A 6,452-nucleotide genomic window follows, 5' to 3' on the forward strand; every position below is an offset into this window, starting at 1 on the left:
ACTGTGGTTCCTTGCAGGGCTCCAAAGATTTAACCCTTTGCTTGAGGCTTGAGGTGGGTGAGCACAAAAGCAGATCGTGAAAGCCTTGGATGGGAAAAAAAAACCAAAAACAACCCCAACACAAGTCCAACGAGAAGTCAGTAAAACGCACCATTGCACACACAGCGACGTGGTTTGGCTTTAGGGAAGACAAGGGGGGAGAAAGTGCGAGAGAAACGTAGCCTCTCTCTCCGGTTCTGCCAGCCCCTCGCCTGGTGCCTGCAGTTGCACTCTGAGTAAATAGTTCCCACACATGGTCCACATTTTGCACAGCAGCAGCGTGTTTCCTYTCGGTCTCTCATTGCTGCTCTGCGAGCAAAGGAAATAAAAGAGAGAGAGAGAGAGGTTTAGAGGAAGTTAAAAATCAGACGAGCTGAGAAAAGACTCTGTGTTACACACATCCTGAATGAAAGCGAAAGCCCAGCGTTTCGGCCCTCTGAGCGCCAAGCTCTCACCTCCTTAGTAATGTCACTAACATACATGTTGGACATACCACAGTAATTACTAACACCCTGCGAGACGGGCTCTCGGGTGCTCACAATAGCCGGGCTGGCTGCGGAGCCCTCCGGAGGAGGCCGGCTGCCCGCTCGCCCCCTGCTAGCTGCCGGCACGGCTGCCGGGCCACAGCCGCACTCAGGGAGCGCCCCGGGGGAGCCGAGCTCCTTCCTCGCCACCGGGGGATTCCTGTTCCCTGGAGAAGGAGAAGGGRGTGTCCGGCAGCTGAGCCGTGTGTGCAGAAATGGCCATGTCCTACACCCGCCCGGCGTTTACTTTCCCAGGGCACCAAGCATCYCTGGAGGGGCGGCAGGAGAGGTGGAGTGGGGATGCTCGGTGTGCTGGGAGGGTCCCCAGCAGCGTCGCCACCGTTCCTTGCGCTGAGGTCCACCCCGGGCCTGTGAACCGCTGCTCTCCCCGTGCTTGGGAGAGATGGAAGACAGGGTGCCGGAGCRGTGTGCGCTGCTGGGAAACCATTATCCTGCGTCCTCCTTTTCTTCTCCCTCCAGGMCCCGGCTCCGTCCCCGCCCGCCCCTGAGCCGGGATCAGCCAGATGATCCTCCGGCCGTCGGCTGAGTGGCAGCCGCTTCGTGGGTAGCATTAGGGCTCGGCCACTCCGCGCTCCCGTGACCCTGCCGTGTCTCTCTCCCTCCATCGCAGCCTCTCCGAAGCCCAGTGCCCCATCAGCTCTCGCTGTGTGATATTTAAAAGAAGGGTTGCATTCTCCCCAATAGAAGCCCACTCGTTTCCTTGTTGCCAGGAACAAAGCGTACATTCAGAGGGGTGGCTGTTGACGGCTCCCTCTGTATAGCACTGGAAAGCGGGTGGCCTTTGGTTACTGGCAAGGAAAATTCTAATCAGGGTGCTTGTAAGCGGGGCTTTATAGAAGCTTAGTTACAAAAGGCTTACACCAGAGTAATGCAATAACTATAATAACAGCCAGGGAGCCCTAAAGAGGGTGGAATGTGCTTGTGTCTGGATGATTTTCCCCGCTCGCACAGAGAGGGACTGTTTACCGCGAGTGCCATTAAGTATCGCTGGAAACTCACCAACCGCAGACTTATTTCAATATACTTTATTGTTGTATCTGCTCTAAAAGCAACTTGCTTCGGACGACTTCTAGATCGTCCTAGAGGAGAAGGGGAGAGAGGCAATGCTCGGGTATTGGAAGGGGCTCGGAGCAGAGGGGTAGTGCCAAGGGTGAGGGAGCTGCGGGCCGCGGCCCGGCCGCATCGGGCTGGCCGAAACGCGTTCCGGCAGGCAGCGCCGCCGCCGAACAAAGCGGCGAGGTGAAAAGGGCCCCTGCGCCCAGCGGCACAAAGCCGTCGGGCTCCTGCCCCCGAGGTGGGTGCTCAGCAAYGACCCCTCCGCCGCCCCGCTCGGCTGACTCGGCCGATACGGGCGAGAGGACCCCGAGGCGATCACCGGGGCAGCGAGGGGGGGAACGGAACATCGCCCTCCCACCGCTCCGGCCGGCGCCCCGGGGCGCCCCTGGCAGCGGTGACCCCGCTGTTCCGGCTCAGCCGCTCCGGCTTGACGAGGCTAATGGGATCAGCCGCTGCCCTCCGCCACCGCTGCCGCGTGTTGATTTTTCCAACCTCTCCGCCCGGCCCCGATGCCCGCCGTCCCCCAGCCAGACCCAGCTACCGCTTGGCCGCCGGAATGGGACCGCGGCTCCGGAGGGCAGGAAATGGCTTGGCCGGGGAGCCGGGGCCGTCACCCCGCCCCGCCGCGATCCCGGCGTAGGGCGGCGGGCGCGGGCTGCGCCGGGAGGGGCCCMGGAGACCGCGGCGGCCCCGGGCGGGACGCGTGAAGCGGGCAGAGCTCCAYCGCCACCCCCACTACCACCCTCCCCCGGCACCCCCGAGCAGACTTTGCAGCGTTTTATTTTAACGGAACAACAGAGCGCGGCGAGCAAACTGCTGCTCCGCGCAGGGCAAGAAAAATGGGTTTTTAATAGGCAAGGTCGGCGTGCTTGGCAGCAGGCCACCGCGGCCGGGGAAATAAACAAACAGAGGAGCTGCAACTTTAGGTCGGAGCAGAAGTTGTGCTCCTGGCGAGATGAGCCCGCGGCACAGTCCGCGGGGCGGGCGTGCAGCCGCGTACGGAGCGGCCGCAGAGAGCATCTCCGGCYCCCTGACCCCTCACTCGCTCCGGCGGCGCTGCGGCTTCCCGGGGCCCCCGGACAGGAGCGGGGCCGAGGAAAGCAACCCCCCTGCGCTGCCGGGCGCGGTGCCGGCGGGSTGGCAGCGGGCGGAGGGCAGATGGCCACCCTTGTTTATCGCGTTCCGGCGGTGCTGCACGCCTAACCGCTCTGAGGGCACGGCCGGCCCCGGGAACGCAGGAAGGGAGAGGCAGAGGGAGCGGGAGCGGAGTCTCCCGATCGCGAAGCGGCAAGACAGCGTCTGCCGGAGGGTTTGCAGGCGTGCCCGGGGGTTCCCGCTCCGCCGGGGCTCGGCCGTGTCGGCCCCGCTGGCCGCACCGCGGGGGCGCCGCGCTCCCGCTCTCGCGGCGCGTTCCGGGCTCGGTGCCGAGCACTCTCGGCTGCCGCGCATCAGCCTCCCGCTGCCTCCCGCCGCCGCCTCGCTCACTGCCGGCTCTGCAGGCGGCAGGGCAGAGCTGATCCCGCAGCCTCCCCAGCGGCACTGACCCCCGAATGGCCTTTACGTCTTGCTCGAGGGACGAGCCTGGGGAGGGGGTGGAGGGGCGGGGGTCCGCTCCTCCGATCGCCCTTCCCAAGCCTCTCTGCAGCGTTGGCCGCCGCAGGCCCATACGGGGGGAGAGGCGGCCCCCGCCTGAGCAGCCCCTCTGCTCGCGAAGAGGGAACATCACCCGCAGTCGATAACGGGGCCAGAGAAGCCCCGACCCTCCCGGGCTGAGGAGGGGACTGGCCCTGCATGCCCTCAGCAGAGGAGGACGAAAGGAGCTGTGTCAGGAGAGCCGAGAGCGAAGTCCAAGCCTGGGGAAGCTAGTCGAGAGCTCGAGAAGAGGCCGGCAACATTCGCCCCAGCGGTCACAGACCTTTCTTTCCCGGCACGGCTGTGTCAGGAGAGGACCTCCCCCCTCTGTCATGGTTCCCACCAGAGCACGGCCCGAGCTGGGGCCCGGGTGCGCCGGGAGGAGGCACGGGAGCGCGCCGCGCCCCTCGAGTTTCCACSGAGCCGCGGCCTGGGCTCCTAGCCTTGCACATCGCCACCATCACATCTCGGCCGCACCGTGGCAAAAGGGAAATCCGCCCCCCCGGTCCCGTCACCCCACGGCACTCCTCGCAGCTGGAGACAACGGGGGGCTGTGACCGGGACGGGCGCCGGGCAGAGCGGCGGCCGCCGTCAGTGGCGCTCCCGCTCCTCACCTCCCGGCAGCTGCCAGTTGTTTTGGCAGATCGCTCTGCAGACTCCCAAGGACGCCTGTGAGGGCTGAGACGGGTCACGGGGAATAACTGAATAGCGCAATAGGCCGGGMAAAAGGACGGCAGAGTCGATYCAGAGAGACTGGGGACCCGCCAGGKTGGAGAAARAGGAGAGGTGCAAAGARCCCGGAGGGCCGACAGGCAAAGCCACCAGCCTGCAAAATGCTGAGTTGGCAGCATGCCGAGAAGCTGGGGAGCACTGCAGTCCCGGCAGCTAGAGAAGGGGCCGTGAAGAAGCAGCTTGAATGGGGCAAAGACCGTTTCTTACAGACCTGGTGTGACCTATCATTTAAAAAATCTGACTTCCCCTTCTAGTGCCAGGGTGTACCCGCAGGGTAGTCTCTGCCTTTCTGTCTCTCGTCCCATTATTCCACTACAGTCGAATCCTTCTGTTGTGACCTACAGCAGCGCTCTGATTTATTTTTAATGCGTTCCGATTCCTGTTCCGTTGTCAAGAGATGCATTGAGATTCATTTTCCATCCCCTGCTTTTCATACTTCTGTTCTGCTGGAGGGACCCGCCAATAGAGTTTAATTCGATTTGATATGATTTAATGAACACCTTTATCTTTTGTTTTTAGCAGAAGGATAAATAATACAACTGCATTCAGCTTTTGCTAAATCAGACATGTTTCCCACCRAAATCCTATCTGGTGACACACACTCACTGTAACATTTCATTAACAACCCCCTTGATTTATTGATTTTTAATATTTGTATTAAATGTTGTGTAAAATTGAACTCAGGCGTTAGAAGAGATTGTGCAAGTCACAAGACATGACTCCTACTTAATTGTTATTTTTTTTTTCTGTCCTGGAACAACAGCTGGAAAGAGGCCAGCAGGAGGGGGTAAAAAAAAAAACCCCAATTCTCCAGGGCGGGCGCAGGGAATAAAGGGCAGTGCCCGGGAGAGTGCTGGGGAGATGGAGAGAAAGTGCTGCCCTGAGGGACGGAGGGAGGGCAGCAGGGCCTGGCCGAGCCCCACAGCCTCCGCAGGCCCCTCGGGGCCCGCCCCCGCTCGCCGCAGCGCCCGGGGCCGGGGCGGCCACCCGGCTTCGCGCTGCTACCCCTGCTCTCCCGGCTCGCTCGCTCCGTGTCGCCTCCCTCCCTCCTGCTCCATATGGTTTCTCCCCTCCTCCTCCTCCTCTTCTCTCCCCTCCATGTTGTCTCCGTGACTCTCCCCACTCCACGCTACTTCTCCGTTCTCCRGGGGAGCGTTTCCCCGCCATGGCGTGGAGAGGGCCCGCAGAGGGACCCGGCACGGTCCGGCACGGGCCGGTCGGAATGTCTGAGCGGTTCAACGGGGCTAGCACGCAGCGCAGAGAGGCGAGTGGGAACAGCAGGGGAAGGCTGGAGGTCAGGAGAGGGCCGTGAGGAGAGGTGCCAGCCACAACTCCCGGCCAGAGGGTTTCCCGGGTGTGCGGTAGAAGAGCTTGAAGAAGTTCATCTCCCCCACMCTCCCCCTCTTCTTTCTTCTTGTTTTCTTTTCCTCTCCTCCTTTTCTCTCCTCCCCCCACCCCGCCCCGGCCGCCACCAGGAATACAAGGCATTCAGAGATCAACATAATTCACCTGCATAAAAAAAAAACCTCGCAAGCTATAAACTAGCGGCTGATCCTCCGCTTAGACTAGTGTTTAGCCGTTCATGCATCATGAGTGTCAAATAAATGCCTGATTGAGGCCCTCAGCGGAGGAATTAGCTTTCCTTGTGCTGGAAATGCATAATAGAGAAAGTGCTGAGGCATCCTCCCCGGAGTTAGCTCGGGCTCCGCTCCCTGCTCTCCTCATTTCGGGAGTTTTCCCTCCCTCATTCCGGTTCCGTCCCCCTCCCTCCGCCCTCCCTTATCGCTCGCCCTTATCAGCATGCTCAGGGGCGAGAGAAGCCCTCCGTTCTGTCCCGGACCGAGGGGTAGCTGCTGAGGGCGAAAGGAGTAGCCGAGCATCCCTCCCGTTGCCCGGGTCCCCGGCCCTGCCCYGCGGGGGCACCGCGGGGAGCGCTGCCTCGTCCGCCCGAGGGCGGAGACGTAGGCGGAGGGAGCGGGGAGCGGCGGGGGCACTCCCTCAGCGAGCTCCTTGTCGCTTGGCCGCCCTTCCGYGCCGGGGGCCTCATCCTGCCGGCGGGTACGACCCAGCCCCGACATTTGGTGGCGAAGAGGGCGGGGGGAAGGCTGGTGCAGCGCTCGGCTCCGCCGCCCTCCGCAGCTCCGCGCCGGGATCGCTGCCCGAACGGGTCCGAAGTCCCTGCGGGCGGGGAACGCCGGCGGAGCTGGGCAGGCGRCCGAGGCACACAGGGGTTAACCGCGCCGCGGCCGGGAGGAGCAGTTAAAGTGCACGGGCTGCAGATGCTTTTCAGGCCTCGGTGTCTACCGTTTTAAATTAAAAAAATGCACCCGGCCCGACCATGCACCAGTGACCTGCAATTTCCCCTTCTTTTCAAACTGAAATATGGCCAAACTATCTCCAAGTTAACTTAGGGGCTGGGGACGGGGGCGGGGGAGGTGGGAAGGGGTG

The sequence above is a fragment of the Malurus melanocephalus genome, unplaced genomic scaffold (assembly GCF_030028575.1).
Source record: "Malurus melanocephalus ecotype Western Australia unplaced genomic scaffold, MMel_1.1 scaffold_349, whole genome shotgun sequence".
In the NCBI taxonomy this organism is placed as follows: Eukaryota; Metazoa; Chordata; class Aves; order Passeriformes; family Maluridae; genus Malurus; species Malurus melanocephalus.